This window comes from Vicia villosa, unplaced genomic scaffold (assembly GCF_029867415.1).
Source record: "Vicia villosa cultivar HV-30 ecotype Madison, WI unplaced genomic scaffold, Vvil1.0 ctg.002564F_1_1, whole genome shotgun sequence".
NCBI classification, from domain to species: Eukaryota; Viridiplantae; Streptophyta; class Magnoliopsida; order Fabales; family Fabaceae; genus Vicia; species Vicia villosa.
The window spans coordinates 286,731-308,320 of NW_026705970.1; the positions used below are offsets into that span (position 1 = coordinate 286,731).

The window sequence follows — 21,590 nt, forward strand, 5'->3', positions numbered from 1 at the left end:
AAGTAATGGGCTTACAAACACATTGAGGTGTATATGACAACCATCCGTAATCGTTGGAAACTCACGACACGAGGGTCGAAAATGAAACAAACTCACGACTCGAGGGTCGGAAAGAAGGTAAACTCACGACACGAAGGTCGGAAAGGAATCAAACTCACGACGCGAGGGTCGGACAGGAGATAAACTCACGACTCGAGGGTCGGAAAGGAATCAAACTCACGACACGAGGGTCGGAAAGGAATCAAACTCACGACGCGAGGGTCGGACAGGAGATAAACTCACGACTCGAGGGTCGGAAAGCAAAGGACTTCGATGTCCACATGACATGAATCTGATTAAGGGACACTGTTGCACCCTAAAATTTGCCCACCTAATTATTCTTAATTGGCTTACATATCTCATTCATTTTTGCATTTTAGGTCATCTAACATATCATACATTATTAATCAATAAATCTGGTTTATGATCAAGGATGTGGGTAATTAAGGTATCTATGGTCTTAAGGCCCCTCTTCACTCAAGGATGTCAAGCTACAATATCTTTATCAAAATTCCTTAAGAACATCAAGTGTATATGGTTTCATCGGGGATTCAAATAAGTTTACTTGGTATTGTACTTTGGTTGTTTCCCACATCTCTAGTCATCAATTTTATATCTCAAGAGAAAATTAGAGTTTGGGTTAATTACTTAAGTTTATCATTGGAGTTTATTAATTGGAGACGGACTTGGGTGGATCCAAGTTGCTTGAGCTTGCAAAATTGGAGGGCGTAGAAACAAGTGCCAAGGCCTGTATCATTATGGTCACTCAAGTAGCATTTATCATCATCCAACTTTAGTCACAAAGACCAATGTTATTCAAGACACATTCATTTTTGCATCCCTCATTCAAGGTTCAGGTCTTAAACTCCATCCAAAGTATTAAGAAATTTTCCACCATTTTTCTAATCAGCTAATGTCACCCACTCCCTATTCATCAAAGTCCAAGTTCAAAATACATTCCATAACACCTCAAATATCCATTACAAAAAATACAATTCCATTACAAAAGAGATACAAAAGATTACAACCGATTGACCAAAGTCAACATTATCCTAAAAAACCTATTTCCCTTCATTTCTTCAAGCCTCCAAGTCGCCTCCAAGTCAAAAGTCCACTCTGTTTCACCCTGGTTCTAGCTGGCTATATGATACATTAAAGAGAAATCATTCTTTTTCCACACCATGTTTCAAACTGGGCCAGAACCTACACACATTCAGCACCAGTCAGCATTCAAAGTTATAAGTTGTTGATCAGAAGAATGAATCAGTGCAACACTTAAGATCCAAAAAGAGAATTCACAAGGTGAAGGTGATCAGGTCATATAGCATCAGTTCAAAAGAAAAAAAGAAACAAATTCAGAACAACTCCATACCTGTTAACAACTTCAGACAGTTTTGAACAAAGCTCACAAAACCGATTCATTTCAATGTACGGCGGATAAGTCGCGTACGGCATCAATTCTAGTCTGACTGCACGGTTTATGCATCCAATCTACAGCCTAATTATCACAAATTCAAACACCTATCAAACTGTCCCAAGCAGCATCTATTCCAAATCATGTTCATATTTTCACATCAATGCTTCAGCAACTCACCAACAGACTAGAAAAATGCAGCCATTAACCCTACAATACAGAAGTGAAGAAAAACAACAAGTCAACCCTGTGAACAAGCCATTTAACCACCATTCATATTTAACTTCAACCAACACAAAATCAGAACCAAAGTTCAGCACCTGCATTCAAATAACAAATCAGCAGCCTTATGTTATTAGCAATAACCTGCAGTACAAGAAAAGTGGTTCAGCCCATAGTAAAAACAGAAAAATTGAACCTGCTGCAAGCAAATTCCATGAATAACCCTATAACAGTTTCAATTCTAACTCACTAACAGAATTTTAACCTATAACGGACTTTTAGTTACTAGCTAACTGAATTATCCTAACCATTTTCCAACTAACTTTCTAACCTCTAACAATATCCCTAACCGCCCTAACAGTTTATAACTTACTTCTTAACCTCTAACCAATTTCTAAACCTCCACATAACAAATCAGCATAACAGAATCATAACCGAACCAACAACCAAATAACCAACTATAACTAATCCTAACAGAATTTTCTAACCGCTTCATAACTGATCCTAACCACCTAAATGTCTCTAACAGATTCATAACCGAATTCATAACAAACTCTTAACCGCATAACTAACTCTTAACTACAAAAAATCAGTTACAAACAGAAAGTTTCCAAAGAGAAAGGGAGAAAAGATTACCTATATATACTTGAGTCTTCACTACCTTGAGCTCTCTCTTCACATCTCCACGATCATTTCCACCACATCACAACCTTCATCTTCATCTTCTTCTTCACATTCTTCTCTCCATCTTCAACAATTCACCATCTCCATCTTCTTCTCATCCTTGCGTCACCATCATCATCTCTTCACTTCCACAATTCACCAAACTCTCTCCACAAACTTCTTCAGTTTCACCTCAACCAACTCACGCAGCAACACTATAACAAGAACAACAAATGCACCAGAATTTCGGAATAAATCGCAAAAGCGAAAGAACTCTAAAGAAGAATCGAAGAACGAAAGCAATAAAACCAAAGCATACCTGAGCGAATCTTCTTCCGTTATCATCGTCTTCATCAATTCCTCGCCGCGATTCTTCATTAGAATTCTTCGATCTTTCTGAGTCTACTTCTCAGAGTATCCCAATCGTTGCATCACAAGAATCACGTCAACAACTTCAAAGTCCTGGCAACACAATGACCGCCATCGCCTTTTGTAAATCACAACGCATCAGCTTCATCCTCAACGCCCAAATCATCATCTTCGCAACCTCAGGTCACTGCGACTCCATCCCAAAGTAAGAGAGATCAAAGAGCGAGAAGAAGGAATTAGCGAGGTAATCGGAACATGGATTCACCGGGGATTTGAAGATATCGCCGCCATCGAACACGAAGAGAGATTGAAGCAGAGAGCGGAAGGACCGTCGCTGCTGTTGATCGTCGAGAGAGAGGGAGAGGGACGAAGAAGCTGAATCGGCGCCCAGGTAAAACCCTATTCCCAAATCTCAATTCTCGTTTTCTCTTTTATTTAATTAATTAATTGTTTTTTTTATTAAATCTAAGCAATAATTAAATCTGAATAGAAATAATAATAATCTGGATCATGCAATTATCCTGGGCCGAAAATTTCTTTCTCACTCCCTTTGGCCCATTATACTTATGAAAATCTGAAGAAAAACTATAAGCTTGGGGCCTTGAAATCGCTAGATACACCTCCATTAGGCCCATACACTACCTTTTGACAACAAAAATCTGAAACAAAAAACTGCATTGGGCCCTTGCCCTTGGGCCTGCGCCCAATCACTAATAACACCCCTGTTTTCAGTGTTCACCCCCTATTTCCATTAGTAAATTTAGGTTTCAATTAGTTTTTTCTAATTTTCTTTTAGTAATTAGTCACTAATTTTTTTACCATAATTCTTAGACCTCAATACCAATTTTTGACATAAAAAATAATCACAAAATATTAGTTTAGGCTAACTTTGATTTAATTCATTTTGCTTAAATCTAATTCAATTTCTTTCATTAAAAAATGTTCATAAAAAGAATTATTAGTTTTAGGCTATTTTGTTTAGTCTTTTAATTGATTCAATTTTCTTCATAAAAAACCAATAAAAAATAGTAGTATTTTTTAATTCATTTTACACTATATTTTTGGTTTAACATTCATGCTTGTATACCAATTTTAGCACCACTATTATTCTCACTTGTGACTTCTAATCTTGCCTTAATTTTCATGTATCTCTTTCTCCTAACCTTAGGTAGAAGCCATGACAACATTAGGTAGAAATTCCCTTCATGTTAGGCTAGTTTTCACTTAGGCTAGTTTCTTTTCCTTTTCAACCTTAAAACACTTAACAAATACTTGACTTAATTCCCATAAAAAATACAAAGAAAACACCTAAAAAATGACTAATAAATTTCTGACTAATAAAAAGGGAATGGAAGCTTGTAACTTCCCTTGCTTAAGGGATGTTCGAGTACTTGGAGCTCCCTTGCTTAAGGGTCCATTCAGGCGTAAGTTCCCAACTTCTAAAAAACACAAACCAAAGAGTAACTCGAGTTTCCCTTGCTTAAGGGATTTCCTCGAAACGCTCAAAGTCTTTCTTCTCATCTCTTGCCTCAGAGGCATTCTTTCTCTTGCCTTCAGGGCATTCTTTCTCCTAATCGGACACGTTATTTCCGCTCCATTCCCAGCTTAAGACTCCAGAGGTCGAGCAGCGGAGTGCGAATGTAACGTCGTTCACTAAAAAACACAAAACAAACAAAAACTAAAGAGCCGAACTACGGCGCTCTGATTCCTGAAAAGGATACGTAGGCATCAAGTCGCGGGGCTTGAACGAGCACAACTATTTAAAAACCTTATTTTCCCCGTGTTTCTTTTCTTTCATTTGCATGCATTCCCTTAGTAATTAAGCTTTAGATTTACACACCCTTTAGATAGCAACAAACATAGGTGGATACCATCGAGTACGATGGGCGTGAGGGGTGCTAGTACCTTCCCCTCGCGTAACCGACTTCCGTACCCTACCTCTGGTCGCAAGACCTTTTCTTATCCTTATTCTAGGTTTTCTGATATTCCTTTCCCTCTTTGGGATAAATATATTGGTGGCGACTCTGTTCATTTTCGCGAGCGTGCGACAGCTGGCGACTCTGCTGGGGATGTTGCTAGACCTGTTGCTGGTCCATCCTTAGTGAGTCGATCCTAGCCTGCGTTTGTTTGTTTATTTACTGGGTGTTTACTTGTTTTATGTCTATACCTTGTATATATGTTTGTGTGCTTATTCTTCGCTTGCATATCATGTTTATTTCTGTTTGCACATCATGCATATGGATTATATTCTGTGTTCCTTGGGGTCTTCTGTTCTGTTTTGCAGGTGGGGGGTTTGTATGAGGTAAAAGACCCACTACCCAGGCCAAGTGACACATAGGATTAGCGTGGATGCTCATGTTGACTACCGTAGCGCTTGCTATGGATGAGTTCAATATGAGGTACCACAGCTGGGCGAGGTTCTTTCATGGAACACTGTGTCTGGCACGCTTGTTGCCTCAAACACTTTGTACCCCATGGGAACTGTAGACCCTGGTGACCATTAGGGACCACTTGTCCGTGTCTAGACTACATACCCGTGAGATTGGGATGGGACAGGAAACTTGACCTTCATCATACCCGGATTTCTGCTATTCAATAAAAGGCGTCGAACCTTTGATCCTGGGACATTTAACTTATACAGAAGTTCTACATCAGTTATCTATCAACGTCGAACCTCTGAATCTGGAGGTTTGACCTTATTTGACTTATGCAAGGGTTATCTATCAGAATCAACGTCGAACCTCTGAATCTGGAGGGTTCGGCCATATCCTATTGACCATGAGAAGCTGTTATCCAAGAAGCCTTGATCCTTGATCTTGATACATTTGCATCTTCATTAACATTTTTGCATTCATGCATTTGCATCCATGGTTACCAAGACTCTTACCACTCTTCCTCCCCATCAGATCAGTCAAGACGATTCCTCCACACCGATATCTGACAAGAGCTCACAGAAGAAGAATCATGGAGAACTATGAGCAAGATCAAGCTGCCATTCGAGAAGAAATGGACCAAATGAAGACTAAGGTTGATGCCATCTTGGAAGCTATCCAAGCCTTGAGAACTGAAAGGGTTCCTGTTGAACAAGAGATTCCCGTTGTTGGTAACCAAGCTGCCGCTAGCCAACCTGAGGTCATTCCACCTTCTTCCACTCCATTTGAGTTCCAAGCAAGGACCAATGCTACTCTTGGGATGCCATTTAACTTCATGACTGCTGATACCCTTGGAGCTTCAAACCAAGGAGGGACTATACCCGTGACTTCTGGAGTGCCGACTATGACTGGGCCTGTTTTCCCATTTCCTACTCCACCTCCTCATACAGAGATCCCTTATCCTGCTTTCTGTGGTCCTCAGTCTGCTAATCCAGAAATGCACCCGATACCAACCGTTGAGAGAGCTCGACCCATTGAGAGATCTGCTGATAAATATCAAATTCTTGAGGAAAGGATTCGAGCTATTGAAGGTTTTAGTGCCTATGGAATGGATGCTGAAGAGATGTGCCTAGTTCCTAATCTGGTTGTCCCTCCTAAGTTCAAGACTCCCGACTTCCAGAAGTACAAGGGTTTGAGCTGTCCGAAGAGCCATATCATCATGTATTGTCGTAAGATGGCTTCTCACATTCACAATGAACCATTGCTCATCCATTGCTTTCAAGATAGCTTGTCTGGGGCATCTCTGAACTGGTATATGAATCTGGAGCGTAATAGGATCCGATCTTGGAAGGATTTGTATGATGCCTTTCTCAAGCAATACCAATACAACATCGACATGGCACCGACTAGGTTGCAACTTCAGAATCAAGCACAAAAGACCAATGAGACATTCAAAGAGTATGCTCAAAGGTGGAGAGAAATGGCTGCTCAAGTGAATCCACCACTTTCTGAATCCGAACTGGTTGACATGTTCATGAACACTCTTCAAGGACATTACTATGAGAGAATGGTTGGTAGTGTTTCTTCTGGTTTCTCCGATCTAGTCAGGATTGGTGAAAGAATTGAGAATGGTTTGAAGATTGGTAAGATCCAGAATCCCGCCAATGCTGCTGCTGCAAACCAATATGGGTATAAGAAGCCACAGGGTAACTTTGTCAAAAAGAAGGAAGGTGAGACTAGTGCCGCCTATGCTCAAGATCAAGCTCCTTGCTATCAAGTGGCCGCCACCGCCCCTCAAGCTTATGTGGCATCTGTTGGTCAACAACCTTGGGTCCCTTATCAACAATATGTCCAAAAACAACAACAAGGTTTCCAACAACGAGGTTATCAGCAGAGACAAGGTCAACAGAGGCAGAATAGGCCTAAAAGGGTGTATGATCGTGTACCAATGACCTATAGCCAACTTCTCGCCGCCTTGCTTGATCAAAAACTGATTCAATTAGCTGAAGCGAGGCCTCCTCCTGATCCTCTCCCTCCAAATTACAAGATCAATGCCAAATGTGAATTCCACTCTGGCGGATCTGGTCACACTACTGAAGAATGCAGAGTTCTCAAGGACAGGGTTCAGGATCTGATTGATGCAAAAGAGATTACATTCGCACCTGTGGCACCTAATGTGGTCAACAATCCCATGCCACCTCACAATGGAGCTTCCACCAGTGGACCATGAAGACTTTTATGTTTGTCAGAGAACATTTCATTTGCATTAGAATAAGGCCAAGCTTGCCATTGTATAGATTTCTTTAGTATTTTCAATTGTACTACTTTTGTTGTTATCAAGAACTATCCATTGTAAGAAACTCATTCTGTTTGAATAAATAAAAATGTAATACACATGTTTTTCTCAAATCATGTCATCTTTGTCATTATGTTCATTGATACTACACTCATTTGTCTTAAGCAACTAAAAAAGGGAGAATGATGAAAAATCAAAAACACATGAATCACTAATTGTATGCTTTTGGAACAAGATCCTGCTGAGGATGTACAGGCATTGTTTCAATTCCTAAACACCGGAGTTATAAGGGAGTGAAACCCTTGTCAACCCTTTGAGCCTAAGGAGTAGTAGTTTCTTTTCAAAAAAATACAAAACCCTCAATCTTAACCAGGGGCAGGGTAGTCTTCAGTTAGTGCGACCGAGCGCTCAACTTTCAGGTATTCCATCAGAGGATCAATCATATCTCAAATCTCACAACAAAAAAGAAAAGCACAATCCACAATGGATGTCTCCCGTTCACTAAGAAGAAGGCAGTCACAACCTTTTCATCAAGTCAATCACCAAAGTCATACAACTTGTTCCCGAACGAGACAAAAAAGAGAATGAAAAAAAAAAAGTTATGAATCATGATAAAAAAAGAGAAACAATAGCCCGCTAAGTCAAAAGGAAAAAAGAAAAGCTTTGAAGCAATTGACTTAGGCAAAAATTAGGGCATATCCCGCTGGACAACGAAAACCAAAATCAAAAGAAACTTTTTGTCCAGGCAAAAGTTAGGGAAAGCGAAAGAAAAATCCTCCAAGGTACAAGTTGTTATGACCATCAACAAAAGCACCAAAGGGTGACTGCCACCTCCATCAAAACCAAAAAGGATCCTCATCCATCACAATCCTTCCTGAAAGGCGAACACTCGTGTCAAACTAGCTGAACGTAGGACTGGAGAACATCACGAAGAGGGGTGGGTTAAGTAGAACTTGAGCCTCTATCCTTGTTTCTCAAACCGTGAACCCGGCCACGTTACAACCCTCAAAAGTCCTAATTGAAGCAGGGTTCGTTCCAAAAGCATACAAACTGTAAAATCATGTCAAACTGACTCCTAATGTTGCTGTGTCATTTGTGTTAGTATCAGTACAACATTTTGACAAATAAAACTTTTCTTTGAGATTAACATGTGCATTGCATTCTCATTATCCTTGTTCAAAACAGAATTGTCTCTAATCTAAGAGCAAGTACTTGATACCAAGGAAAGTTCAACATTGAAATTCCATCGAGTAGTCTTACAAGGGCAAAGGTTGGTCATCCATTGAGCAAATACCTGAAGCATCCATCTGGTGGAATAGTTCCTTTCAATCTGGGGCATTCATCCCATGATCAACACTGGGGCAGACCATTGCAAATCTCCATGATTCAAGCATATCAAAGTCATATCTCAAGAAGATCCTACAAGCTGGGGAAAGCTAGTAGCAATTAATTTCTTCATCTTCAATCAAGTATCGGATATCGAGACAAGTGTCGAGGAGTCAAACTAAACACCTCACCTTCACAAGTGTTGTCCTTCAAGCAACAACCTTCCACAAGGGCATACTCCATCCACTCCTGGTATCTTGGAGACAATCATTGCACTCATAATCATACAATCATCATGCATATCATTGCATTTTCATTATCATTTCACCCGCATGATCCGATCATCAACAAAGCAGGGCCATCCACCCCATCTTGAATCAAGCAGAGTTTCAAAACTCCACCTAATCTATTCCACATCAAAGCAGAAACCCTGAACAATGCATCAGTACACTGCATATAGAATCCCTTGCATTGCATTTCCAGAAGTGCACAAATAAATCAAACATTTGCATGTGAAGCATAAGCCAAGTTACTCATCAGATGGGTTCTCTACAAGCAATCAATTGATATTCCACTGGGGCACTCAGAGTTACCATTGTGGTGTCATCTCCTCAAGTCAATCATGTTCATCTTGCTTCAACCCAGAGTTGGTGTCTTTGTGTTCAACCTAGAGTTGACCTTCCTTTCATCTTTTAACCCCGAGTTAATTATCTTTTCCCACTCACCCAGAGTTGACGGTCTTCCTTTATTCAACCCAGAGTTGACCCTTACCTTTTCCCCACTCACCCAGAGTTGACGGTCACCTTTTATTCAACCCAGAGTTGATGTTTATCTCTTTCCCACTCACCCAGAGTTGACGGTCACCTTTTATTCAACCCAGAGTTGATGTTTGTCTTTTATTCAACCCAGAGTTGATGCTTATCCTTTTCCCACTCAACCCAGAGTTGATGGTTGTCTTGTTTCTTTCCCACTCACCCAGAGTTGACGGTCACCTTTTACTCAACCCAGAGTTGATGCTTATCTTTTGTTCAACCCAGAGTTGATTCTTATCTTTTTCCATTCAACCCAGAGTTGATGTTTGACTTTTATTCAATCCAGAATTGATTCTTTTCCCACTCACCCAGAGTTGACGGTCACCTTTTATTCAACCCAGAGTTGATGTTTATCTCTTTTCCACTCAACCCAGAGTTGACAGTTATCTTTTATTCAACCCAGAGTTGATCCCTTACCTTTTTTCCCACTCAACCCAGAGTTGATGGTTGTCTTGTTTCTTTTCCCTTTCAACCCAGAGTTGATAGTTATCTTTTACCTCTTCTACTCAACCCAGAGTTGACGGTCTTCTTTCCTGATTTTTTTCTCAACCCAGAGTTGACGGTTTTCTTTTCTCAACCCAGAGTTGACGACCATCCCTAATTGTTCTTCTTTCCTTTTCTCAACCCAGAGTTGATATCCTCATCTTATCTTCAACCCAGAGTTGATGTTCTTCTTTCCCTTCTCGATCCAGAATCGATGTTTATCTTTTATCTAACCCAGAGTTGACTTTTCTCCGTTCTTCAACCCAGAGTTTACCCACTTTTCTTCTTCAACTCAGAGTTGAATTCTATTTCATTTCTAACCCAGAGTTACCTCGTTCAAGTCGGAATCGAGACCATTCTTCCTCAATAAATGACACTATCACTTTCCCCAGTGGATTATATCTCTCATCAGGCAAATTTTCAGGTTCACTCGATATTTAATCATCTTCTACCTTGAATGTTCGAAAGGCTAGCGCCAATCTCGCTTTCAGGTCTAAGACGATTAAATAGGGGCAGCTGTTGCACCCTAAAATTTGCCCACCTAATTATTCTTAATTGGCTTACATATCTCATTCATTTTTGCATTTTAGGTCATCTAACATATCATACATTATTAATCAATAAATCTGGTTTATGATCAAGGATGTGGGTAATTAAGGTATCTATGGTCTTAAGGCCCCTCTTCACTCAAGGATGTCAAGCTACAATATCTTTATCAAAATTCCTTAAGAACATCAAGTGTATATGGTTTCATCGGGGATTCAAATAAGTTTACTTGGTATTGTACTTTGGTTGTTTCCCACATCTCTAGTCATCAATTTTATATCTCAAGAGAAAATTAGAGTTTGGGTTAATTACTTAAGTTTATCATTGGAGTTTATTAATTGGAGACGGACTTGGGTGGATCCAAGTTGCTTGAGCTTGCAAAATTGGAGGGCGTAGAAACAAGTGCCAAGGCCTGTATCATTATGGTCACTCAAGTAGCATTTATCATCATCCAACTTTAGTCACAAAGACCAATGTTATTCAAGACACATTCATTTTTGCATCCCTCATTCAAGGTTCAGGTCTTAAACTCCATCCAAAGTATTAAGAAATTTTCCACCATTTTTCTAATCAGCTAATGTCACCCACTCCCTATTCATCAAAGTCCAAGTTCAAAATACATTCCATAACACCTCAAATATCCATTACAAAAAATACAATTCCATTACAAAAGAGATACAAAAGATTACAACCGATTGACCAAAGTCAACATTATCCTAAAAAACCTATTTCCCTTCATTTCTTCAAGCCTCCAAGTCGCCTCCAAGTCAAAAGTCCACTCTGTTTCACCCTGGTTCTAGCTGGCTGTATGATACATTAAAGAGAAATCATTCTTTTTCCACACCATGTTTCAAACTGGGCCAGAACCTACACACATTCAGCACCAGTCAGCATTCAAAGTTATAAGTTGTTGATCAGAAGAATGAATCAGTGCAACACTTAAGATCCAAAAAGAGAATTCACAAGGTGAAGGTGATCAGGTCATATAGCATCAGTTCAAAAGAAAAAAAGAAACAAATTCAGAACAACTCCATACCTGTTAACAACTTCAGACAGTTTTGAACAAAGCTCACAAAACCGATTCATTTCAATGTACGGCGGATAAGTCGCGTACGGCATCAATTCTAGTCTGACTGCACGGTTTATGCATCCAATCTACAGCCTAATTATCACAAATTCAAACACCTATCAAACTGTCCCAAGCAGCATCTATTCCAAATCATGTTCATATTTTCACATCAATGCTTCAGCAACTCACCAACAGACTAGAAAAATGCAGCCATTAACCCTACAATACAGAAGTGAAGAAAAACAACAAGTCAACCCTGTGAACAAGCCATTTAACCACCATTCATATTTAACTTCAACCAACACAAAATCAGAACCAAAGTTCAGCACCTGCATTCAAATAACAAATCAGCAGCCTTATGTTATTAGCAATAACCTGCAGTACAAGAAAAGTGGTTCAGCCCATAGTAAAAACAGAAAAATTGAACCTGCTGCAAGCAAATTCCATGAATAACCCTATAACAGTTTCAATTCTAACTCACTAACAGAATTTTAACCTATAACGGACTTTTAGTTACTAGCTAACTGAATTATCCTAACCATTTTCCAACTAACTTTCTAACCTCTAACAATATCCCTAACCGCCCTAACAGTTTATAACTTACTTCTTAACCTCTAACCAATTTCTAAACCTCCACATAACAAATCAGCATAACAGAATCATAACCGAACCAACAACCAAATAACCAACTATAACTAATCCTAACAGAATTTTCTAACCGCTTCATAACTGATCCTAACCACCTAAATGTCTCTAACAGATTCATAACCGAATTCATAACAAACTCTTAACCGCATAACTAACTCTTAACTACAAAAAATCAGTTACAAACAGAAAGTTTCCAAAGAGAAAGGGAGAAAAGATTACCTATATATACTTGAGTCTTCACTACCTTGAGCTCTCTCTTCACATCTCCACGATCATTTCCACCACATCACAACCTTCATCTTCATCTTCTTCTTCACATTCTTCTCTCCATCTTCAACAATTCACCATCTCCATCTTCTTCTCATCCTTGCGTCACCATCATCATCTCTTCACTTCCACAATTCACCAAACTCTCTCCACAAACTTCTTCAGTTTCACCTCAACCAACTCACGCAGCAACACTATAACAAGAACAACAAATGCACCAGAATTTCGGAATAAATCGCAAAAGCGAAAGAACTCTAAAGAAGAATCGAAGAACGAAAGCAATAAAACCAAAGCATACCTGAGCGAATCTTCTTCCGTTATCATCGTCTTCATCAATTCCTCGCCGCGATTCTTCATTAGAATTCTTCGATCTTTCTGAGTCTACTTCTCAGAGTATCCCAATCGTTGCATCACAAGAATCACGTCAACAACTTCAAAGTCCTGGCAACACAATGACCGCCATCGCCTTTTGTAAATCACAACGCATCAGCTTCATCCTCAACGCCCAAATCATCATCTTCGCAACCTCAGGTCACTGCGACTCCATCCCAAAGTAAGAGAGATCAAAGAGCGAGAAGAAGGAATTAGCGAGGTAATCGGAACATGGATTCACCGGGGATTTGAAGATATCGCCGCCATCGAACACGAAGAGAGATTGAAGCAGAGAGCGGAAGGACCGTCGCTGCTGTTGATCGTCGAGAGAGAGGGAGAGGGACGAAGAAGCTGAATCGGCGCCCAGGTAAAACCCTATTCCCAAATCTCAATTCTCGTTTTCTCTTTTATTTAATTAATTAATTGTTTTTTTTATTAAATCTAAGCAATAATTAAATCTGAATAGAAATAATAATAATCTGGATCATGCAATTATCCTGGGCCGAAAATTTCTTTCTCACTCCCTTTGGCCCATTATACTTATGAAAATCTGAAGAAAAACTATAAGCTTGGGGCCTTGAAATCGCTAGATACACCTCCATTAGGCCCATACACTACCTTTTGACAACAAAAATCTGAAACAAAAAACTGCATTGGGCCCTTGCCCTTGGGCCTGCGCCCAATCACTAATAACACCCCTGTTTTCAGTGTTCACCCCCTATTTCCATTAGTAAATTTAGGTTTCAATTAGTTTTTTCTAATTTTCTTTTAGTAATTAGTCACTAATTTTTTTACCATAATTCTTAGACCTCAATACCAATTTTTGACATAAAAAATAATCACAAAATATTAGTTTAGGCTAACTTTGATTTAATTCATTTTGCTTAAATCTAATTCAATTTCTTTCATTAAAAAATGTTCATAAAAAGAATTATTAGTTTTAGGCTATTTTGTTTAGTCTTTTAATTGATTCAATTTTCTTCATAAAAAACCAATAAAAAATAGTAGTATTTTTTAATTCATTTTACACTATATTTTTGGTTTAACATTCATGCTTGTATACCAATTTTAGCACCACTATTATTCTCACTTGTGACTTCTAATCTTGCCTTAATTTTCATGTATCTCTTTCTCCTAACCTTAGGTAGAAGCCATGACAACATTAGGTAGAAATTCCCTTCATGTTAGGCTAGTTTTCACTTAGGCTAGTTTCTTTTCCTTTTCAACCTTAAAACACTTAACAAATACTTGACTTAATTCCCATAAAAAATACAAAGAAAACACCTAAAAAATGACTAATAAATTTCTGACTAATAAAAAGGGAATGGAAGCTTGTAACTTCCCTTGCTTAAGGGATGTTCGAGTACTTGGAGCTCCCTTGCTTAAGGGTCCATTCAGGCGTAAGTTCCCAACTTCTAAAAAACACAAACCAAAGAGTAACTCGAGTTTCCCTTGCTTAAGGGATTTCCTCGAAACGCTCAAAGTCTTTCTTCTCATCTCTTGCCTCAGAGGCATTCTTTCTCTTGCCTTCAGGGCATTCTTTCTCCTAATCGGACACGTTATTTCCGCTCCATTCCCAGCTTAAGACTCCAGAGGTCGAGCAGCGGAGTGCGAATGTAACGTCGTTCACTAAAAAACACAAAACAAACAAAAACTAAAGAGCCGAACTACGGCGCTCTGATTCCTGAAAAGGATACGTAGGCATCAAGTCGCGGGGCTTGAACGAGCACAACTATTTAAAAACCTTATTTTCCCCGTGTTTCTTTTCTTTCATTTGCATGCATTCCCTTAGTAATTAAGCTTTAGATTTACACACCCTTTAGATAGCAACAAACATAGGTGGATACCATCGAGTACGATGGGCGTGAGGGGTGCTAGTACCTTCCCCTCGCGTAACCGACTTCCGTACCCTACCTCTGGTCGCAAGACCTTTTCTTATCCTTATTCTAGGTTTTCTGATATTCCTTTCCCTCTTTGGGATAAATATATTGGTGGCGACTCTGTTCATTTTCGCGAGCGTGCGACAGACACCAATAACCAACGGTTGCAACCTCTGGAAGAGATTTGAAAATTGCACTGAAATGCACAGAGATGCTACCAAAAATTGGACTTTCAGTCTCTGATTGCTGAGGATGACGACCCTGATGGTTCTCAAGTTCATAAGTTGTTTAGCTCACACCTGAACTTTAAACTGAACACCTCCTGATGAGGATAAAATGCCAATGCATAGTGTCTTGCCCCAGCCAATAGGGAATTTGGAGAGATTCATCTTATAAGGATCATCTTCTGATATCTGTTCATATCAAACTGACTTGCCCCAGTATCAAGAATGTTGGCACCATGCCCCTGATTGACCTGTATTGGAAGTAGTTTCGACTGTGCTTGGGTGAATGCCCCTGATTACTCAACACTTTGAGAGATTCTTCGAATCTTGACCTGATTGCCTCAGATTGATTGAAAACTTACTCGATAGAGTATTCAAACGCTTCTTGTGCCCCTGAGGGTGATCAAACTTTGAAATATTCTTGCTTCAACTCAACGGAGTTCTGAAGACAACTTGCCCTTCGGGAGGAATAAACTTTTCATCTGAAGTTCATGATGGAAACTTTCTTGATGTTAAGCACTTGTTCACATGCAAAGAATGTTTATTATGAGAAATATAATTCTAATGCAAAGAGTATGTTTGTCTCGAAGTTACAAGAAACTTTATGAAAGGAACATCAAGTTTTTTATGAAAGAAAGATGGTGTGATACCAACTCAAGCGTTTAGCGGATCTCCTAGGAGTCAGTTTACCGTATCATCATGTATAGTTTGCTTTCGAATTAACCATGCTTCAATTAGGACTTTTCAGGGTTGTAACGTGGCCAGGTTCACGGTTTGAGAAAAAAAGGATTTTTAGGCTCAAATTATTTGGTGCCCACCCCCTTCGTGATGTTCTCCAGTCCTAAGTTCAGCTAACTTGACACGAGCATTCATCTTTCAAGAGGAGTCTGGAAATGATTGAGGAGTCAATGAGGCGTTCGGACATGGCAGTCACTTGACCTTTTGTTTTGGCGTATGATCACACGACTTTGTTCTTTTGATGAGGATTCTTATTTTGTAATCCCTGTTTTGCTTTCACTTTTTTTTTTCGTTTCCCTAGCTTTTGCCTGGACAAATTCTTTTGAATTTTGATATGGAAGTCCAGCGGGATGCCCTAATTTTTGCCTAAGTCACATGCTTTCAACTTGTTGACTTAGCGGGCTTTTCCTTTTTTCCCTTTTTTTGAACAAGTCGTGTGATCCTGAATCTCAGATTTGCTAGAAGTGATTGTGACTGCCTGAGTCTTTGATTGATGAAGAATTACCATTGTGGTATCATCATATTTTGACCTCTTGATGTGAGGGATAAACCACAGCGGTTTGGATGTTGGTCTTGACCTCATGATGTGAGGGATAATTATGATGTCTCGACCTCCTGAGGTGAGGAATAACCGTTGTGGATTTGACTTTCCTCAATCTTTTGAAAGATAGCCATTATTGTATCCTTAGATGTGTGCTCTTGATGAATTTTGAATGCTCGATCAGGTTAACTGAACACTACCCGCCCCTGGGTTAAATGTGAGGGTTTTTTCGTATAGAAAAGAAAACTCCTACTTCGAAGGCTCAGAGGGGTTAACGAAGGTTTCACTCCCTTATATCTCCAGTGTTTGGGAATTTGAAACAATGCCTGTACATCATCAGCAGGATCATATTCAAAATCATACCATTTGAGTTTCTTGGTATTATGTTCATCATTCTCCCTATGGAGTTATCATGCTTTGTGTAGCAAGAGCTAGTATCACAAAAAGCATAGAGAAACATATAAGAGAAAAAGCGAATTGATTTTTCCAAGACAAACATATCAAATGCATTATGATTATAGTTCAAAAACAAACAAGTTTTGCATGCAAACAGTATTGAACAAAACAAGAAAGCTTAAAAATGAACATGCATGATGAATTAAGAATTGCCAATGTTGAGGAGATCCTCTCCGTATGGACTTATTGCTTCAAAAGATCCGCTGAGTCGGAGGAGAACTTCAATTCTGGCCTTCAGGTGCGAATGTGATTGCCTTGGAATCAATCAGGTCTTGTACCTTGTCTCAGAATGACTGACATCCTTCAATCAGATAACCAAGTGCCCCCAGAGTGGAAAGCACACCAAGCACTACTTTAGAACACTTTAGATCACTTCCTGGAAGAAGATTTCGGCAAAGTTATATAGAAGTTGCAAGTGTCCAACTTTTAGGGATTTGAGCCATGCAAGTGGTGCACAAACTCAAGATACAAGGCGTCTTGCTTATCCCTCGTGCGGGAGCCCTAAACACAACGACTGGAGTTTGTAGAATGCTTTAGGGATTTGAGCTGCCAATGATGCGAACTCAAGAACACGGAGTCTTGCTTATCCCTCGTTCGGGAGCCCTAAATATAGCTGCTGAAACAGAAATCACCATCATGAATGGAGAAACCTTTTATTACTATCGGCGAACAACAATAACCTCTAACGCTTGGCTATCAAAGTCATTACTTGGAACACACAATAGCTATTATGAAGGGAACCTCTGGTAGTACAAGTTGCAAGTGATTCTCATGAGTTACTTCCTCGAGGAAGAACAAACATTCTACTATCAGCAGATGAAATGAGATTGACCAGTAGAAACCATTATGAATAAACTCAAACATCTCTGTATCGAGCAAGTCTTGGACCCTTTGAACCTCAACACCTTGTAAGGCTTGACATTATGATCAGGTGCCCCGAGAATGGAAAACACCGAGTATTGTCATCGAAATCAAGAGAGCTATCTGTGGTGAGAAACGCCCAAAGCACGAATCTTAACCAACTAAAATTCCAACAAGTAGTGAAGCAACTTGACATAAAGGCATTGGGATTCTCATCAGCTTGTTTCTCATATTCTTCCTATCTCCGTTGACAAGCAAAGGTTGCTGAAAAGGAAACTCCATGAGGAGGAAGTGTCTCGGGATATGAAGTAGAACCTTGAGAATGAGAGGTGTCTTTGCAGAACACTCTTGATTACTGTATGGTGGAAGATTCTGGCGAAGTCACACGGAATTTGTAATGCTTTAGGGATTCGAGCAATGCGAATGGTGCAATGCTCAAGATAGACAATGTCTTGCTTATCCCTCGTGCGGGAGCCCCAAACAACTTCAAAGACTTGAAGATCTTAACATCATGACCAGGTGCCCCAGAATAGAACTCACACCTAGTGTCATCGTCATCAAGCAGAGAATCTGTAGACATCCACATAGTACGGAGCTTAACCAGTTGCAAGTAAAGCAAGCATGGAAGCGAATGAGCATAAGACATGAGAATCAGATAGACTTGCCTTTCAGGCCTCTTTTGTCGTTGCTAAGATCATACCCCTTGAATTCATGAGAGGAAGAGGTTAACCATTGAAAATGAGCTTCTGAAACCGCAAGGTTGTGGAAAAGATCCACGAAGTGCTCCATGAGTTTTTCCTAAGAGTCCTTGAGCACGGGTCACAACTTGCATGTCTTCATGGACAACCCAACTGAACTTTCTTCTTGGTCACCCCACAAAATTGTTCCATGACTAATCTTTGAACACACAATAAGAACAAGTCAAGTCTATGAGTCTGGTGAGAATATACCAAGTATGAATAAGAGATCCTCAGTCCTGAATACCTGTTAAGCATGGAATGTATGAGATGCATGATATGAATGCAATACCATGTTCATTCAATTTCCAAGGAATCCTCGTGTTTTTATCTTTTTTTGGAAAGCAAGAGATGGAAAAGCTCGATATGAGGCTTAAAGATATGATTCCGTGGAAATGGAAGGAACATGTATGCTAGTTATTTTTTTTGTACATCATTTTTTTTAAAGTAAACATGCAATGATGCAACATGATGGAAACCACAATACTGGATATAGTTGCACTGCCGCAAAATCATACTGCCCAGGTTCAAAGGTTCAGTGTAGCTTCAGGATACCAAGAACCAATTAACCGCCGATGGAACCACTCCTGTTGTACCACGTCTGAATAGAACCAAAAGTAACAGGATCAAAGCTCCGCCGTCGTTTCCGAATACCAAAATATCGGGCACAATGAGAACAGACCAAATAAAGGTCCGACCTCAACTCTGAAGAAGTAAATGGTATGTAGGAGCCAAAGTTTCCTGTCCCATCCCAAATCTCACAGGTAGGAATCCTAAACACACACAGGATATCCCTAATGGTCGCCAGGAATTTCGAACAAACAATGAGAGCGCCTGCCTACGGCAATAAGCATGCCGGACAAGGATCACCTCACCGAGTTCTCTCCTGGTTGTGGTATGCTATGCCAACTCTACGTGCCAAGCGCCACGAGAACCAACATAACTATCCACGCTAATCTAAGTGTATACTTGGTCTGGGTAATGGACCTTTTACCTCACAGTAACATCCCGCCCGCCAAGAAAAACAACCAGCCAGCACAGCAGTATATCCAGAATATGGAAAGCAGTAAACACATAGATGCAAATGCATGCAAGCAATATATACAAATGATGCGAGTAATAAACACACAAACAACCACATAAAAGAAAGCGGTAAACACATAAATGCAAATGCATGCAAGCAGTATATACAATGATGCTAGAAGTAAACACACAAACAACCACAGAAAGGAAATCAAGCAAGAACTAGGAACGACACTCGGATAGTCCCCAGTGAAGTCGCCAGCTGAAGCAACTGGAAAACTTATCGAAACAAAACAATGAAGTCGCCATCGAACATCTATTTATCCTACACACAGGAATGGAAAATATCGAAGAAAACCAAATAACAAGCAATGGTCTCAGAGAAAAGGTAAGGGTGTCTGTTACGTGAGAGGAAGGTATTAGCACCCCTCACGTCTGTGGTACTCCACAGGATCCATTCTTGCTAGTTTCTAATCTAAGGGTGCGTGCGTGTGTGTATCATGCTATGTGTAAAGGGAAACATGCAATGGAAGATATACAAATAAGAGGAAACATGCAAATAATAGGAAAATAAGATAAGAAGAAAAGGCCGAACAAAATAAAGGAAAAGAGAAAAGATCGCTCGCTAGGGTGTTCGTACCCTGTGCCTACGTACCTCCAATGTGCAATGGAGAAATCAGAGCGCCGTAGTTCGGCCCAAAAGTTTCTGTTTCTATCTCGATCCGCGTCTCCTAGAGAAACGGAACCGAGCACCCTAAGGGAGCATGCAAACAAGGAGCGTCACAAAGATCCTAGCAAACATGGCATGTGAACAGGCATCACAGATAAGAACATGCGAACAGGCATCGCAAACAAAAAACAGACATGTAACAAGCATACACGAATGTGAGCGTGTGAACAGGCATCACAAGTGATAAAGCGAACAGGCATCGCAAACAACATGTAACAGGCATACATGTGCAAGTGAGTGAACAAGCATCACAAAGATATCATACGAACAGGCATCGCAGATAAGAAGATAGTGAACAAGCATCACAAAGATATCATACTAACAGGCATAGCAGATAAGGAGATAGTGAACAAGTATCACAAACATATGGCATGCAATCAAGTTCTGCTCGAGAAACAAACAAACTACCGAAGTAGTAATCAATGCAAATGCAACACACAAACGAGCTCAGCTCGTAAAGCAAGCAAACTACCGAAGTAGTGACCTGGGAACTAGGGAGACGTTCTAGCTAACGGGGAAAGTCCTCCGAAGCCACCGTCCACGGGGAAAGTCCTCCGAGACGGGTGAACAAGACAAACAATAAACGTTCTAGCTAACGGGGAAAGTCCTCCGAAGCCACCGTCCACGGGGAAAGTCCTCCGAGACGGTTAAACAAGCAAATAACTGGAAATAAACGTTCTAGCTAACGGGGAAAGTCCTCCGAAGCTACCATCCACGGGGAAAGTCCTCCGAGATGGTTGAACAAGCAAATAACTGGAAATAGACTGAAAGCAGTAAACAAACAAAAACAGAGCCTCTTTCGAGGGCTTGGCCAGATGAATGCCTAGGTCCTACTTCTCATGGCAAATATGATGCTGCATGCCTACCCTACTTCTCATGGCAAGGTATGGTGCGCGAAAGAGTAAAAAGGACAAAGGGGATACCGAGCGGATAGCAAATCCGCAGTGAGCTAGCAACGCAAGCAGAACTAAGAAACTTCACGTAATCTAACATCCAGCAGAGCCAGGAGTCCAGCATAAGCGTCAAAGCGATGCAGTGTGAAAATAAATCACAACCGCTATGTGGTGCGTATCAAACGCAACCACACAAGCAACCTGCAAGAAATACAATCCAGACCATACAGGAATATACATCTCAATGAATGAGAGATCAGGTGGATCGCATCGGGAATAAGTTCGTGTCCCACAAATAAAGTGGAACACGATGCAAATCAAGTCGCATCGGAAGCGAATTCGTGTCCCACAAATAAAGTGGAACACGAAGCAATCGAAGGCTCTCTCGAAGTACCTTGCACAAGCTAGCACACTTATTAGAAATAACAAGGAAATGCGAACAAGGTCGCTTAATCGGATTATGAAACAAAAAGAGGTAAAATTCTAATTAAATTCTAAGAACAAAATCTAACAAGAATATTATTTTTCATGGCATTTCTATCTAAAACAATAGAACAAAACTATGTACAAAATACTAAATCTAATCACGGAAAATAATACATGTTTTTA

At 40.0% G+C, this 21,590-nt stretch overlaps 2 long non-coding RNA genes across 2 annotated transcripts; both read right to left on the reverse strand.

The window, feature by feature from the left end:
* Nucleotides 1-1,417: 1,417 nt before the first annotated feature.
* Nucleotides 1,418-3,101, reverse strand: LOC131639226 (uncharacterized). Its single transcript, XR_009294907.1, has 4 exons — nucleotides 2,658-3,101; nucleotides 2,312-2,553; nucleotides 1,774-1,819; nucleotides 1,418-1,663 (listed from the first exon to the last, which is right to left on the reverse strand). It is a non-coding gene; the product is annotated as an uncharacterized LOC131639226 (long non-coding RNA).
* An 8,057-nt stretch (nucleotides 3,102-11,158) lies between these two features.
* LOC131639225 (uncharacterized) lies at nucleotides 11,159-13,268 on the reverse strand. The gene is made up of 5 exons (XR_009294906.1): nucleotides 12,825-13,268; nucleotides 12,479-12,720; nucleotides 11,941-11,986; nucleotides 11,579-11,830; nucleotides 11,159-11,409 (listed from the first exon to the last, which is right to left on the reverse strand). It is a non-coding gene; the product is annotated as an uncharacterized LOC131639225 (long non-coding RNA).
* Nucleotides 13,269-21,590: the final 8,322 nt, after the last annotated feature.